The 17,011-nt window shown below is 48.9% G+C and overlaps 1 pseudogene; it reads left to right on the forward strand.

Annotated features, from left to right (window-relative positions):
- The first annotated feature begins 31 nt into the window (after positions 1–31).
- Positions 32–16,683, forward strand: LOC101024104 (annotated as a pseudogene).
- The last annotated feature ends 328 nt before the right edge of the window (positions 16,684–17,011 follow it).

Genomic DNA, 17,011 nt, shown 5'->3' on the forward strand with positions numbered 1-17,011 from the left:
CTCACACCTGACACCCAGCCTCCAGCAAAGCTTTGCAGGCACCCTGGGCTCAGTGTGTGGGAGGGAGGCTGTTGCAAGGTTATAGGAAATACCAGTCTCAGGCTTGGGGTGGAAGTGTGCTGCTTGGCCTGTGGTTGGAGAGGTCTCCATTGTCATTCAGTCATCCCTTGATTTCAACTGTTGCTGGACCCTAACTGCCAGTTGAGGAAATTATTTTGGCCAAGAAGAATATGCTGAATTCATATAGAGCTGGGAAAGATCTCACTAATACAGGAAGTTCTTAAGGACATAGGCTCAGAAATGGGACTGTACTGACATTTGTTAGCAGATACTCACCTCTGAGCCTCAGTTTTCTCATTGGCTGGGCTGTTCTGAAAATTACATAAGACAATCCACGTAAAATGCATAGCATAGGGGCAGGCATGTAGTGCTAAAGAAAAACAAGCTGTTACACAACATCCTTTATGTCACACCAGGAGAAACAAGCGCAGAGAGAATGTCCTGTCCACGGTCACCTTGCAGGAGAGGTAGGTGATTAACATACTTAACACGCACTTATTTTGGGGTAAACATCTTTTAAGAGCATTCCATCTGTTTATGTGTTTTGTTACTGGCTGTAGTAGAAAAGTAATAAAGACTTGAAGAGTCTTTTATCAGTTCAGTCTACTGATTGTACTGAATGATTCTACAGAAGCAAATGTCACAAGAAATCAGTAATGTGAAACTTGACTTAGATGCTCTATCTTGAGGTTTTCATCTCTAAAATGGCTCTCTTGCCTAGGTAGAAAGAAGAATAAAGATGGGTACACTAAAAGTTCAGACTTTATTGCTGTACAATATAAAAACTCTGCATTTGTACCCTGTAAACATTTTTATTAAAAAAATTTTTTGAGATAGGGTCTCACTGTTGCCCAGGCTGGGGTGCAGTGGTGTAATCACAGCTCACTGCAGCCTCAAACTCCTGGGCTCAAGCAATCCTCCCAACTCAGCCTCCTGAGTAGCTGGGACTACAAGCATGCACCACCATGCCTGGCTAATTTTATCTGTAGAGACAGGGTTTCTCTGTGTTGCCCAGGCTGGTCTCGAACTCCTGGGCTCAAGAGATCCACCCACTGTGGCCTCCCAAAGCACTGGGATTACACGTCTGAGCCACCACACCAAGCCAAAATATTTTAGAGGAAAAAGTAAAGTTACTGCATTCTAGAAAAGGCAGAGTAGTGTATAATTGCAATTTATGTCTTTGACTTATACCTAAGAAAAAATTATTACATTATCCCTTTCCTGATCCACAAACGATGTCAAAGTCAAAAGAATATGGTCACCTTGGACCAAAAAGGAGCCAATATTTAGTGGTCTTCCAGATATAAGGAGTGTTACTACAGACTGGTTAAAGCCAGTCTGCCCCAGTTCTTTTTTTTTTTTTTTGAGATAGAGTCCCACTCTGTCATCCAGGCTGGAGTGTAATGGCGTGATCTCTGCTCACTGCTAGCTCCACCTCTCGGGTTCAAGCGATTCTCCCTGCCTCAGCCTCCCAAGTAGCTGGGATTACAGGTGCCTGACACCACACCCAGCTAATTTTTGTATTTTTAGTAGAGACAGGGTTTTACCATGTTGCCCAGGCTGGTCTTGAACTCCTGACCTCAGGTGATCCGCCTGCCTCAGCCTCTCAAAAAGTTCTGGGATTACAGGCATGAGCCACCGCGCCCAGCTCTGCCCCATTTCTGTAGCCTCAGTCCATCTGGAACCCAGCACTGGCGGTCCCTCTACCAGTCTTATTCTCTGTCAAAGTGCCCGGGTTCTTCACTGAAATTCCTTGTCCCTCCCCAAGCACCTCAACACAGGTGTTAAATGACCTGCCACAGGAATTAGGTCAGTTAGGTTCAGCTCTCAGCTAAATGGGAGAGGTAAGATGGGAGTGGGGGCGATATCCCCACCCTCATTCTCAAAAGAACAAAGGTTGGAAACTTGGCTCCCCAATTTTGGAACGATGCCCTTAGTGCTTTCTACTCAGTCAAACGTGACTCTTCTTCCCTCTGTAAAGGGGTTAAATTTGTGCCAATTCACCCATACACTGTCTCTAGTTCTGTGCTAGGTTGGAGAAACAGGACAAAACTGTGTGCCACCCCCTCATCCCCAGCCTCCTTAGCTTCCAGCTCTTGCATAGGGGTACCACCCTCCATGGTCAAGCAAGGGTGGGCCCCTTCTCACCCACTTGGGCCCAGTCTCCCACCTTTCTAGGCTTCAGCTTTTCTTCTTTCTAGGTTCTAAACCTCAGAAAAGGTTCTGTCATCTGCATAAATCTTGAGGTAGCTGGGCCCAGTTAAGCACTGAAGGCTACCCTGGTTCCTTACTCTCTAGTTCTTCTCCCCATTTCTCATCCCCTTTTCTTTCTTCTTTTTTTTTTTTTTTTTTTTGGTGATAGGGTCTCACTCTCTTGCCTAGGTTGGAGTGCAGTGGTGTGATCTCAGCTCACTGTAACTTCCACCTCCTGGGTTCAAGCGATTCTCCTGCCTCCGCCTCCCGAGTAGCTGGGACTACAGGTGCACACCACTACACCCGGCCAATTTATATATTTTTAGCAGAGATGGGGTTTCACCGTGTTGGCTAGGCTTGTCTCGAACTCCCGACCGCAAGTGATCCGCCCGCTTTGGCCTCCCACAGTCCTGGGATTACAGGTGTGACCCACCATACCCAGCCCTCCCTGCTTTTCTTTTCTTTTTGTTTTAAATGTATTATCTTTCTGTCCTGCCTGTCGGTTGGGTGACTGGAGCCTGGAGTTCCCTAAAGGAAAATTTTAGAAGGGAAACATTCAAGTCTGTAGAAAATCTTCAAATTCCTAAGCAAACAAGAGCAAAAGATCTCAAAGCAAACAGGCCAGCAGACGGAGAGCCTTCTTTAATGCACTTTGATTTCCTCCAAGAAGTTACAGATCATGTGGGGACAAGTAGGACTAAGAGTGCCTAGAGAGAGGGAAGTGATATGAGGGGGAAATAATACGTCACATCAGCAACTTCCTTGAATTCCGTTCCTTGACTCCTTCTGCCTTCCTCATCCATGAGGATACGTTTCCTGTAGAGGCCATGTGTACCAGGCCCTTCCAGAAAGTAAGGATTTTTCTTTAAAGAGGGAACAAACTAGTCTGAGCAATCTGAAGACCTTCCCCTGGGGCCTGGAAATTCGGAAGGCTGGGAGCTTGGGTGGATTTGCATGGAAAGTTCAATTGCTACTGGAAGTGATTAAGTGGTGACAGAATTGAGTCTGTGAGATTGCTCTTCCTTCCCCCCCACTTCCCACCCCCGAACGCCCCCACCCCCGGCCAGATTTTCATTAACTTGCCTTAAGTATAGCTGAAATTTCATTTGGCAAGAAAAGTCTGAGTTGTGGAACTCCAGTCTGAAACATGCCCAAGAAACATTCCCCAGCCAAGAATATCCCAGGCTGTTTCCCCACTGAAAGAGAGCGTTACAGAAACTGAAACTGGACCTCACCTGTGTTTCCCTCCTAGAGAACTGCAACTCTCCATCCCATTCCTTCATTTGCCTCAAAAAGAACTATTCTCCAGGCCTCCCACCAAGGAGGAATAAGCCATGGCCTCTGCCCCAAAGAGCTCCTTGCTTAGGTGGAGAGGGAGACAGACAAGCGCACAGAAAGGCATGGTGAGATGAGAGCCCATAGCACAAGAGCTGAGCCCAGGCACCAGCGCGGAGTGGGGGTGGGAGAGACCGGTCCAGAGCTCACATTCCAGTTAGCTATTTACCTGCCAGTACTATATTATCTTATCCCATGCCCCAAGTGACTGTGGCAGGCACCCTTTTCACAGGGGGCAGGAAGTATGACCCAGCTTCAGCCAATCTGAGTCACTGAAAAGTAGGACTGGACTCTGAACACTGACATGAAAACAGGGCCAAGGCCCACAAACCGGCCAGCAATCCAGGTAAGTGTGACCAGGTGTGGGGGCTCACGCCTATAATTTCAGCACTTTGAGAAACTGAGGCAGGAGAATCATTTGAGCCCAGGAGGTCAAGACCAGCCTGGGCAATATAGGGAGACCCATCTCTACAAAAAAAAAAAAATACATTAAGGCCTGACGTGGTGACTCACACCTGTAATCCCAGCACTTTGGGAGGCCGAGGGAGGCGGATCACTTGAGGCCAGAAGTTTGAGCCCAGCCTGACCAACATGGTGAAACCCCATCTCTACTAAAAATACAAAAATTAGCCAGCATGGTGGTGCACACCTGTAATCCCAGCTACTCGGGAGGCTGAAGCAGGAGAATCGCTTCAACCCAGGAGAGGGAGGCTGCAGTAAGCTGAGATCACACCACTGCACTCCAGCCTGGGCAACAGAGCGAGACTCTGTCTCAAAAATTAAAAAAAAAAGTATATATACACACACACACACACACACATATAAACATATATCATATGTTTAATATGATATATTAAGATATATATAAACATATATCGTGTGTGTGTGTGTGTATATATATATAAACTTTAAAAAGAAAACAGCAAAAAAACCCCAGCTAAGTGTAATAAGGGAGATGGCTGACACAGCACAAGGCCAAAGGCATAATCGTCAGGGCTCCAAGAAAGGAATAAAATCTTGAAGGAAATGTACTTGAAGGATGGAAATCTGGTTTTATTTTTTTTATTTTTTTTTGAGATGAAGTTTCGCTCTTGTTGCCCAGGCTGGAGTGCAAATGGCGCGATCTCAGCTCACCACAACCTCCGCTGCCCGGGTTCAAGCAATTCTCCTGCCTCAGCCTCCTGAGTAGCTGGGATTACAGGCATGCACCATCACGCCTGGCTAATTTTGTAGTTTTAGTAGATACGGCATTTCTCCATGTTGGTCAGGCTGGTCTCTCTCTCCCTACCTCAGGTGATCCGCCTGCCTCAGCCTCCCAAAGTGCTGGGATTACAAGGCGTGAGCCACCGCGCCCGGCCGGAAACCTGGTTTTAAAATGAGCTTATTTGTACCTGTGGTATTAGATTGCTGCGGTGTGCAGGCTGACCTCTGACTAAGCATTGGAACTGGAAGGAGTGGAGAGGCAGCTGCTCCCTCTCTGTGACCGAGTCCCCACTGCCCATGGTGGAATATGAGAAGTCTTAACAAGCAGTTAACTGAAAAGCATCAGAGAAAATCTTAAATAATAATTTCCCCTTTAATATTGCTGTCATTCCATATATTTTTACAATTTCTTAAGTATAACCTATATGAAAAATAGTCAGCTACTTAAAGGTAAGTTTTTATTTTATTTACTTATGTTTTTGAGATACAGTCTCACTTTGTCACACAGGCTGAGGTGCAGTGTCACAATCACGGCTAACTGCAGCCTCCACCTCCCAGGCTCAGGTGATCCTCTTACTTCAGCCTCCCAAGTAGCTGGGATTACAGATGTGTGCCACCACACAGGGCTATTTTTTGTATTTTTTGTAGAGAGGGGGTCTTGCCATGTTGCCCTGGCTGGTCTCCAACTCCTGGACTCAAGCTATCCTCCCACCTCAGCCTCCCAAAGGACTCCAGTAGTATGAGCCACTACGACTGGACTTCAAGGTAAACTTTTAAAAAACTTTTCAATTGACTGTGCGAGGTGGCTCAAGCCTGTAATCCCACTTTGGGAGGCTGAGGCCAGAGGACTGCTTGAGCCCAGGAGTTCGAGACCAGCCTAGCAATACAGTGAGACTCTGTCTCTACTTATTTATTTATTTATTTATTTTTATTTATTTATTTTTTTTTTGAGACAGAGTCTCGCTCTGTCACCCAGGCTGGAGTGCAGTGGCACAATGTCTGCTCACTGCAAGCTGCGCCCCCCAGGTTCATGCCATTTTCCTGCCTCAGCCTCCCGAGAAGCTGGGACTACAGGTGCCAGCCACCATGCCTGGCTCATTTTTTTGTATTTTTAGTAGACTGGGTTTCGCCTTGTTCACCAGGACAGTCTCGATTTCCTGACCTCATGATCCACCTGCCTCGGACTCCCAAAGTGCTGGGATTACAGGCAGCAACCACCGCTCCCGGCCTGTATTTATTTATTTAATATTTAATATTAAGTAATATTTAATATTTATTTAAAAATATAAATAAAGGTCAGGCACAGTGGCTCCCACCTGTAATCCCAGCACTTTGGGAGGGTAAGGCAGGTGGATCACCTGAGGTCAGGAGTTCGAGATCAGCCTGGCCAACATGGTGAAACCCCATCTCTACTAAAAATACAAAAATTAGCCGAGTGTGATGGTGGCAGCCTGTAATCCCAACTACTCGGGAGACTGAGGCAGGAGAATCACCTGAATCCAGAAGGCGGAGGTTGCAGGGAGTGGAGATGGTGCCATTGCACTCCAGCCTGGGCAACAAGAGTGAAACTCTGTCTCAAAAAAAGAAAGAAGAAAGAAAAGAAAGAAAGAAAGGAAAGAAAGAAAGGAAAGGAAGAAAGAAAGAAAGTCAGCCTGGGTCACATAGCCAGTAAATGGCAGAGCCAGGCTTGGGCAGGCTCTAGGTCTATATTCCTAACTTGGGGATAAAGCAGCTTCCAGGCCAGGCACACTCACTCACTCCTGTTATTCCAGCACTTTGGAAGTCTGAGGCGTGCAGATTGCTTGAGCCTAGGAGTTCAAGACCAGCCTGGACAACACAGTGAAACCCCATCTCTACAAAAATAAAAAAATTAGCTGGGCATAGTGGCACGCACCTGTAGTCCCAGCTACTCGGGAGGCTGAGGCTGGAAGATTTTGTGAGCCCAGGAGGTGGAGGCTGCAGTGAGCCAAGATGGTGCCACTGCACTCCAGCCTGGGCAACACAGCAAAACTCTGTCAGATTAAAAAAAAAAAAAAAAGGAAAGAAAGAAAGAAAAAGAAAAAAAGCAGCTTCCAAGCACGCACAGGAATTCCCACTAACAAAAGTGTTTTCAGGTCATCAATCGTCAACATGTTCCTTATGTATCCGTGCTATCCTACCAAAATTGGGCAACTATTACAAAGGATGGTCTGAATTTCTGATGTTTTATGTTAATGGAAAACTGTCTCATGGAAACTATATAATAATGCAGAAAATGCAAGATCTGAGATCTCAGGAGACCGCAATAAACTGAACAATCCTGTGGGACTCAGATATCCTACTTCATCTTCTCTGAAATCTTTTTTTTTTTTTTTTTTTTTTGAGATAGAGTCTTGCTCTGTCGCCTAGCCTGGAGTGCAGCGGCGCGATCTCGGCTCACTGCAAGCTCCACCTCCCGGGTTTGCGCCATTCTCCTGCCTCAGCCTCCCGAATAGCTGGGACTACAGGCGCCTGCCGCCATGCCAGGCTAATTTTTTTTATTTTTAGTAGAGACGAGGTTTCACTGTGTTAGCCAGGATGGTTTCCATCTCCCAACCTCGTGATCTGCCCGCCTCGGCCACCCAAAGTGCTGGGAATACAGGCGTGAGCCACCATGCCCGGCTGAACTCTTTTTTTTTTTTTTTTTGAGACAGTCTCACTCTGCCGCCCAGGCTGGAGTGCAGTGGCGCGATCTCGGCTCACTGCAAGCTCCGCCTCCCGGGTTCACGCCATTCTCCTGCCTCAGCCTCCTGAGTAGCTGGGACTAAAGGCGCGCACCACCGCACCCGGCTAATTTTTTGTATTTTTAGTAGAGATGGGGTTTCACCGTGGTCTCGATCTCCTGACCTTGTGATCTGCCCGCCTCGGCCTCCCAAAGTTCTGGGATTACAGGCTTGAGCCACCGCGCCCCGCCCGGCTGAAATCTTTACTATGGTTTCATACGGTGCTAAATAAAGGAAGTGAGGTGTGTCTGCTTCCAGGAGTTTCCAGTTGTGCAGTCTGGGTTTGGTTCTCACCAAGGCTCAGTTCTACCCAAAGTCACCACATTAAACATTTTGGTCAGACTTTTAAAAACTTCACAGTATTTTAATATTCATCTCTGGGGATGCTCTAACCAAACAAGCAAATGCAATTTTTTTTTTCTTTTTTTTTTTTTTTTTTTTTTGAGACGGAGTCTCGCTCTGTCGCCCAGGCTGGAGTGCAGTGGCGCGATCTCCACTCACTGCAAGCTCCGCCTACTGGGTTCACGCCATTCTCCTGCCTCAGCCTCCTGGGTAGCTGGGACTACAGGCGCCCGCCACCGCGCCCGGCTAATTTTTGTATTTTTAGTAGAGACGGGGTTTCACCGTGTTAGCCAGGATGGTCTTGATTTCCTGACCTCATGATCCGCCTGCTTCGGCCTCCCAAAACGCTACAGGCCTGAGCCACTGCGCCCTGCCACAAATGCAACTTTTTAAGGATCAATGAATGAACTTCAGGTGAAGTGTTTTAGTACCAACTCAGTTTTAAGTTGATTTTTAACATTCTCCTTCGTAGGCCTTCCCACCTCCGTCATTGAGAGGCAATTTCCCAAGGCAGGACCTTGCCATGTGGCCCTCTGTATGTTGCCTAGCTACTGGGCAGCTGGCTCTATAGACTCTTCCATGTACATAAATTCAATCACTCTTTTCTCAAAACATAGAGTAAACCTCTGGTTTGAAAGAGAGACTCAAGCTTTAGATACACAAATATCCTGCAATCTACAAGTCAAACGGGAGTGGAAGCTTTCATTTCTTAGAGGCTAGAACCGGGAATAACAGTACCCCCAGCAGACAGACCATGAAGAGCTCTGTCTGTGTGTGCACAACTTCCCAGGCTTGAAATGTGTGCAGCAAGGATGTCCTCAAAGGACTCTTGTGCACGTGGCCCTCCACCCATGGTCCCCACAGTGGGACCAGCTCCACACGCAGGGAAGGATGGAAAGGACACCCAGAGCCAACCTGGCCCTGGGGCCTCCCCTCCTGGCTTTCACGGCTCCTCAGATTGGGTCGGTCACACCGAAAGGACTTTCTGGAAGGAGGGCGCCAGATTTTCTGTTCTGAGAAGATGGTGGAAGGCAGAGCTGAGTTCATTGCTTATGGAGGAGAGAGAATAGCCCTTGCACAGAGCCTCCATCGCAGCTGCCAGGGGAAGTGGAGAGGCTAGGATCTCACTGAGAATTTCAAGATTGGTTTAAGGAGGGCCTTTCAACGCAGGGGCTTGCTTGGGATTGGGGGAGATCATGATACAGTAGTTTCAGGTTGGTAGAAACAGCTAGGCAAGGGGTTTGAAATGTCTTAGGTGTGAAATGTCTGTTGATGCTTCTCTTAAATAAAACTCACCTATTAAAGAGTTGATGGGCCTCTTGGGAAATTCCTGTAATAAACAATCAAGTTATTTGTCTGGGCAAGAGTCTTTTGGAATAGTAAAGTTATTGTACCAAAGACAGTGGGAGAAAAAAGTCACGGTAATGCAGACAATAAACTTGGGGGTAGAAGGGGATAGTTTCTGCCTCAATCTGACTAGTCATTAGGTCTAAAGACCTGAGGACTAGGACACAGGTCAAATATATTTCAATAAATTAAAAAGGTTAAAAATTCAGGAAGTGGACTCATGACAATGTTGGGGGTCTGCTAAACAGGACAGGGAGCATGGAGGAGGGGTGCATTAAAAAACAAGCCTTGGGCCAGGCTCAGTGGTTCACACCTGTAATCCCAGCGCTTTGGGAGGCTGAGGCAGGCAGATCACGAGGTCAGGAGATCGAGACCATCCTGCCTAACGCGGTGAAACCCCATCTCTACTTAAAAAATACAACAAATTAGCTGGGCGTGGTGGTGGCACGCGCCTGTAGTCCCAGCCACTTGGAAGGCTGAGGCAGGAGAATCACTTGAACCCAAGAGGCGGAGGTTGTACTCAGCCGAGATCACACCACTGCACTCCAGCCTGGGCGACAGAGCGAGACTCGGTCTCAGAAAACAAAAAAACAAGCCTTACCTGTTTTAGAATCTCACCTATCACTGACAAGCCTTAGTTCCAATCCCATCACACTAATTGCGTGACGCAGAGGACCCAGGTAATCCAGCTATGGGTGAACAATAATGGTAGTAGGTGCCATTTATGAAACAATGACTATATGCCAGGCATATGTGATCATCACGGGGGGCATTATTGAGGAAACCAAGGTTCAAAGAGGCTTAGTAATTTGTCTGAGGGGATGAAATCAAGAAAAGTGGCCATCCTGGGACTCAAACCTGCTCCCTTTGGCTCCAAAGCTCTTTGTTCCCAGACTGGTCAGGGTGGGCCTCCTCATTTTGCTGAAGATGTTCAATGCTTCTCAACAGCTGCCATTTTCCACTGTGGCTTGTGTTAATCTTACATGGCCCTGGCCACCAAATAAACTTACTTTACTCTGAGAAGTCATTTGCTACTGTTTCTATTGTATAAAATTTTCTCATAGGAAACACTGAAAATATACCTCATAGAGAGAGGCTACATTGTGCTAGCAGCCCTCACTCTCAGCGCCTCCCCGGCCTCACCATCCGCTCTGGCGGCGCTTGAGGAGCCCCTCAGGCCGCCACCGCACCATAGGAGCCCCTCTCTGGGCTGGCTGAGGCCGAAGCCTCCTCCCTCTGCTTGCGGGGAGGTGTGGAGGGAGATGCGCGGGCGGAACCGGGGCTGCGTGCTGTGCCCGCGGGCCAGCGTGAGTTCCGGAGAGCACGGGCATGGGCTCGGCGGGCCCCACACACTGAACAGCCTGGCAGCGCCGCAAGTCCAGGGCAGTAAGGGGCTTAGCACCTGGGCCAGCTGCTGCACAGGTTGCTCTGAGTCCCCCAGCAGTGCCGGCTCGCAGGTGCCGTGCTCGAATTCTCACCGAAGGCCTCCCCGCGGGGCAGGGCTCGGGACCCGCAGCCCGCCATGTCTGACCCCCCTCCCCCCTCCCCTCCCCTCCCCTCCCCCTCCTCCTCCCCCTCCCCCCGGCGGTGTGGCCTCCCCGCCAGCGCCCCAGCCCTCCCAACAGGGCCACCCCCTACTCCAGCACCCAGTCCCATGGACAATGTAAGGGCTGAGGAGTGGTGGCAGGTCCCGACTGGCAGGCAGCAGTGCAGGATCCACTAGGTAGCTTTCACCTCCTGAGTCTTATGGGACTCTGAGAGCCTTTATGTCTAGCTAAGGGATTGTAAATACACCAATCAGCACTCTGTGTCTAGCTCAGAGTTTGTAAACACACCAATCAGTACTTTGTGTCTAGCTCAGGGTTTGTAAATACACCAATCAGTACTTTGTGTCTAGCTCAAGGTTTGTAAATACACCAATTGGTACTCTGTATCTAGCTAACCTACTGGAGACTTGGAGGACTAGCACTCTGTGACTCTTGTGTCTAGCTCAAGGATTGTAAACGCACCAATCAGCACTGTGTCAAAACGGACCAATCAGCTCTCTGGAAAGTGGACCAATCAGCTCTCTGTAAAATGGACCAATCAGCAGGATATGGGTGGGGCCAGATAAGGGAATAAAAGCAGGCTGCCAGCGGTAGCCAGGGGCAATGTGGTTGGGTATGCTTGAATGTTGTAGAAGCTTGGTGGTTTTGTTCTGTGCAATATGTTGTTGCTCGTTGGGTTTACGCTGCTTTTATGAGCTATAGCACTCACTGGCAAAGGTCTGCAGCTCAACTTTTGAAGCCAGTGAGACCACGAATGCACCAGGAAGAACGAACAACTCCAGATGCGCTGCCTTAAAGAGCTATGATACTCACCGGGAAGGTCTGCAGTTTCGCTCCTGACAGCGAGGCCCCAAACCCACTGGAAGGAAGAAGCTCCAGACACATGTGAATGTCTGAAGGAACAAACTCTGAACACACTAAGGTCCAGAAACATCTGAATGTCTGAAGGAACAAACTCCAGACCCACTATCTTTAAGAAGTGTAACACTCACCGCGAGGGTCCGCAGCTTCATTCTTGAAGTCAGTGAGACCAAGAACCCACCAATTCTGGGACACGATAGGAGTGTGTGAAAAGTGACAGATGCTGTAAGTCCATAGGAAACAGCATGAGCACAGCTGTCTTAGACTGTTCAGGCTACTACAGCCGAATTCCATAGACTGGGTTGCTTATGAACAATAGAAATTTATTTTTCTGGCTTGGCGTGGTGGCTTGCAGTTGTAATCCCAGCACTTTGGGAGGCTGAGGCGGGCAGATTACAAGGTCAATAGTTTGAGATCAGCCTGGCTGACGTGGTGAAACCCCGTCTCTACTAAAGATACAAAAAATGTGCCGGGCATGGTGGCACACACCTACAATCCCAACTACTGAGGAGGCGAAAGCAGGAGAATCACTTGAACGTGGGAGGTGGAGGTTGCAGTGAGCAAGATCATGCCATTGCACTCCAGGCTGGGCGACAGGGTGAAAAAAAAAATTTATTTTGTCACAGGTTGCGAAGTCCAAGATCAAGATGCTAGCAGGTTCTGTCTGGAGAGGGCCAGCTTTGTGTTTGAAAATGATGCCTTCTTGCTGTGTCTGTACGTGGTGGAAAGGGCCAGCTAGCTTGCTGGGGCCTCTTCCATAAGGGCGTTAATCCCATTCATGAGGGCTCCATCCTTATGACCTAATCACTTCCCAAGGCCCCACCTGACACCATCACCTTGGAGATTAAGATTTCAACATAGTGATTTTGAAGGGACGCTAACATTCAGTTCATTGCAGTAGCCTTGGATGCAGTCTTGGCCCACTAGGCTTTAGTAGAGGAAAGGCCTCCTTGCTGCTGGCAAAGAGGCTCCAGCCAGCTCTGGTCCCAGCTCAGGACACTATCCCAGGAGAGTATTTTTTTCTTTTTGGAGACAAGGTCTCACGCTGTCACCTAGGCTGGAGTGCAGTGGCATGATCATGGCTGACTGCAGCCTCAGTCTCCTGGGCTTAAATGATCCTCCCACCTCAGCCTCCTAAATGCATGGGATTCTAGGTGCATGTCACCAAGCCTAGCTAATTTTTTTTTTTTTTTTTTTTTTTTTGAGAAAGAGTCTCTCTGTTGCCCAGGCTGAAGTGCAGTGGCACAATCTTGGCTCACTGCAACCTCCACCTCCCAGTTTCAAGTGATCCTCCTGCCTCAGCCTCCTGAGTAGCTGGGATTACAGGCATGCACCAACACGCGTAGCTAATTTTTTTTTTAGTAGAAGTGGGGTTTCACCATGTTGGCCAGGCTGGTCTCGAACTCCTGACCTCAAGTGATCCTCCTGCTTTGGCCTTCCAATGTGCTGGGATACAGGCGTGAGCCACTGCACTCAGCCCTGGGATGGTTTTTGACAGCAGAAACCGACCAGCAAAGGAGAAAAAACTCTGCCTCCTCAGAGGCTGCAGGAAAGCCATGGCTGAGGTAATTGATTAAGTTTTGAGCCTATTTCCAGCTGACCCACTGGGGTGGAGATGGGTGTAGAATGAAGACGCCTGCAAGGCCTGTCTGACGTGGGAAGGCCGGGTCCTGGGAAGGCCAACAACCAGGACCACCCCGGGTGGACTCTCAGAGACAGCTTTCAGAGCACTCAGTCATTCTCCATTTGAGGTTCAGACCAACCTGGCTCCCACTGGAGGCCCTACTCTCTACACCATGTAACCCTGGATTAGTGGCTTAACTCTGAGACTCCATTCCTCATCTCTAAAGCAGGGTGAGTGCAGCTGCCTTGCAGAGTGGCTGTGAGGCTTAGTTATCACTCATGATGTCTGTAAAGCTCTGGCAAAGTGCCTGATACATAGTAGGCACTCAGTAGGTGACAGCTTTGATTAGGATGATTAATTATCACTAATGTGAAGAGCTCTGACAGCCCTCCCTGTAGGCACGTTGTTCCCTGCAAGGCAGCACTTCCTGTTCCCCTACTCATAGGGTAGCCAGGACCTGAGGAACCAGATACTCTAAGGATAAACTGGAACATCTAGTCTTCCCTCTTGACCTTCCCTGAACTTGTCCCTTGCCACGGGGGAGCCCCCTTCACCAGGCCCTTCCCAGCCTCCAATACCTGCTTAGCGCAGCCGTGACCCACAGGAGCTGCTTGAGACTGGGGGGGGCATGACCCACCAGGCGGAGGCATGAAACTGAGGGCTGTCATGGGCCCATCCCAGGTGCAAGCCTGGAAGGCCCTGGACCTCTGGGAGTCCCCTCAAGTCATGGAAGGTGAGAGAAGCCTCTGCTCCTGTGGTCAGCAGTGGGCCAGGTGGCAGATTGCTGACGGTAACGGGGATACGACTCAGTAGGGAAGCTGGAGCTGGTTAAAGAGAGAGATGAACACTCCCTCCTGGGGCCTTGCCTGGAGCCCTTTGTGAGGGGGGCAGCAAATCAGGCAGAACCTTGGGCCCTCAGCCCTCCACATCCTGCCTCTGTAATGTAGAAAGTGGGCTTTTATTATAAACACTTTCCTTTTCTTCTACCACTGGTGGGAAAGGCGGGGAAGGAGAGAGCCTCCTCCAGTGGTAGCACTAGCTGGAAGAGAATGAGGGAGGGAGGAAGGCTGCATACCCTCAAATGCCCCTCCTTGTGCTTTGCTATTCAGCAGCAGGGGAAAGCTCGACACCGTTGGAACGGTGCAATCCTGGCTGGGCCTGGTGGCTCACCCCTGTAATCCCAGCACTTTGGGAGGCCAAGGCGGGTGGATCACCTGAGGTCAGGAGTTTGAGACCAGCCTGGCCAACACAGTGAAACCCCGTCTCTACCAAAAATAGCCCAGCATGGTGGTGCACGCCTGTAGTCCAGCTACTTGGGAGGCTGAGGCAGGAGAATGGTTTGAACCCCGGAGGCAGAAATTACAGTATAGCTGAGATCGTGCCACTGCACTGCAGCTTGGGTAACCGAGCGAGACTCCTTTTCAAAAAAATAATAAATAAATAAATAAATAAATAAAAGAATAGTGCAATCCTACCAATAAACTCAAAACCACACCAACGTGTTCTCCCCACCAAGATTCTTGGTTATAAGCCAAAGAAACTAATGCTGGATACCTTGGACAGAAAGGAGATTTGTGGGTCAAGCATGGTGGCTCATGCCTGTAATCCCAGGACTTTGGGGGACCGAGGTGGGTGGATCACTTAAGGTCAGGAGTTCAAGATCATCCTGGCCAACATGGCAAAACCTCGTCTCTACTAAAAATACAAAAAACTATCTGGTGTGGTGACGGGCACCTGTAACCCCAGTTACTCAGGAGGGAGGCTGAGGCAGGAGAATCACTTGAACCCAGGAGGTTGAGGTTGCAGTGAGCCGAGATTGTGCATGAGACTCCATCTCAACAACAACAACCAAAAAAAAAAAAAAAAAAGAAAGATTTGTGAAAAGGATCTCGGGGAGCCTTAAGAATCTCCAGGTGACCTGGAGAGCAAGAGAGATCCGCTGAGCTCACTCCTGCAGCCTACCTCCCGCAACCCCTCATGCTGTGCCCAGAATGCATACAGGTTTTGCCATTGTTGCCTCTGATTCAAGGTCGGGGCAGCCTCCGTCAGATGCCACACAAGGCAGGCTGGGAAAGTGAGTGTCTTGTATTTGTGCTTCAAGTCAGTGCATCCCCTAAACATAGGAAATGGGTCCAGATGACAAATTTGAGTGACAAATGTCCCAAGATGTCAACAGTGGTTATTGCTGGGTGGTTGTCTTCTATGGCATTTTTAAAAAGTATTATTTAGAAGTTCAAATATACACAAATGTAGACACAATATTAAAATAGACACCATCTCCAGCTTTGTTATCAGCTCACAGGCAATCGTGATATTGTGAAAATATATATTTGGGCCTTCTCTCACCAGGCGTCCTTGTGGAAGCGACATGATGTTTAAACCCTGCACAACAATCCCTGACCCACTGCCGTGATGCCCAGGGAAGACAGGGCAACCTGGAAGTCCAACTACTTCCTTAAGATCATCCAGCTTTTGGATAATTATCCAAAATGTTTCATCATGGGAGCAGACACTGTGGGCTCCAAGCTGACACAGTAGATCCACTCTTCCCTCCAAGGGAAGGCCATGGTGCCGACGGGCAGGAACACCATGATGCGCAAGGCCACCCAAGGACACCTCAAAAACAGCCCAGCTCTGGAGAAACTGTTGCCTCCTCTCCAGGGGAATGTGGGCTTTGCGTTCACCAAAGAGTACCTCACTGAGATCAGGGACCTGCTGCTGGCCAATAAGGTGCCAGCTGCCGCCCGTGCTGGTGCCATTGGCCCATGTGAAGTCACTGTACCAGCCCAGAACACTGGTCTGGGGCCCGAGAAGATTTCCTTTTTCCAGGCTTTAGGCATTACCACTAAAATCCCCAGGGGCACCACTGAAATCCTGAGTGATGTGCAGCTGATCAAGACTGGAGACAGAGTGGGAGCCAGCGAAGCCACACTGCTGAACGTGCTGAACATCTCTTCCTTCTCCTTTGGGCTGGTCATCCAGCAGGTGTTCAACAATGGTAGCATCTACAACCCTGAAGTGCTTGACATCACAGAAGAAACTCTGTATTCTGGCTTCCTGGAGGGTGTCTGCAATGTTGCCAGTGTGTCAGCAGACTGGCTACTCACCTGTTACATCAGTACCCCATTCTATCATCAGTGGGTACAAAGGAGGCCTGGCTCTGTCTGTGGAGACTGATTATACCTTCCCACCTGCTGAAAAGATCATGACCTTCTTGGCTGATCCATCTGCCTTTGTGGCTACTGCCCCTGTGGCCACTACCGCCACGGCTGCTTCTGCTGCTGCGGCAGCCCCGAATAAGTTTGAAGACGAGGAGTTGGAGGAGTTGGACGAGGATATGGGATTTGGTCTCTTTGACTAACCACCAAAAAGCAACCAACTCAGCCAGCTTTATTTGCGAAACAAGGAAATAAAGGCTTACTTCTTTTTTTTTTTTTTTTAACAAAAATGTATATTCATCTTTGGTCTTCATCTGGTTTCCTGGCATACAACTCCTGAAATCCTAGAATCTCTAAAGTAACATGCCGTTTTCGTATACTAATGAGTTAACTGCTGGTTGGCCACCCCTAGCAGCTTGCCAGTCACTGGAAAGACCAAGGAAGGATCAGAGGGTTGGACTTTCAGTCCCACCCCTGCCTAACCTCCAGGGAAGGGAGAGGGGCTGAAGGTCAAGTGGATCACCAATAGCCATGGTTTAATCAATCATTGCCTACGTAATGACACTTCCATACAAACCAAAAAGATGGGATTCAGGGAGC

This window comes from Papio anubis, chromosome 7 (assembly GCF_008728515.1).
Source record: "Papio anubis isolate 15944 chromosome 7, Panubis1.0, whole genome shotgun sequence".
NCBI lineage: Eukaryota > Metazoa > Chordata > Mammalia > Primates > Cercopithecidae > Papio > Papio anubis.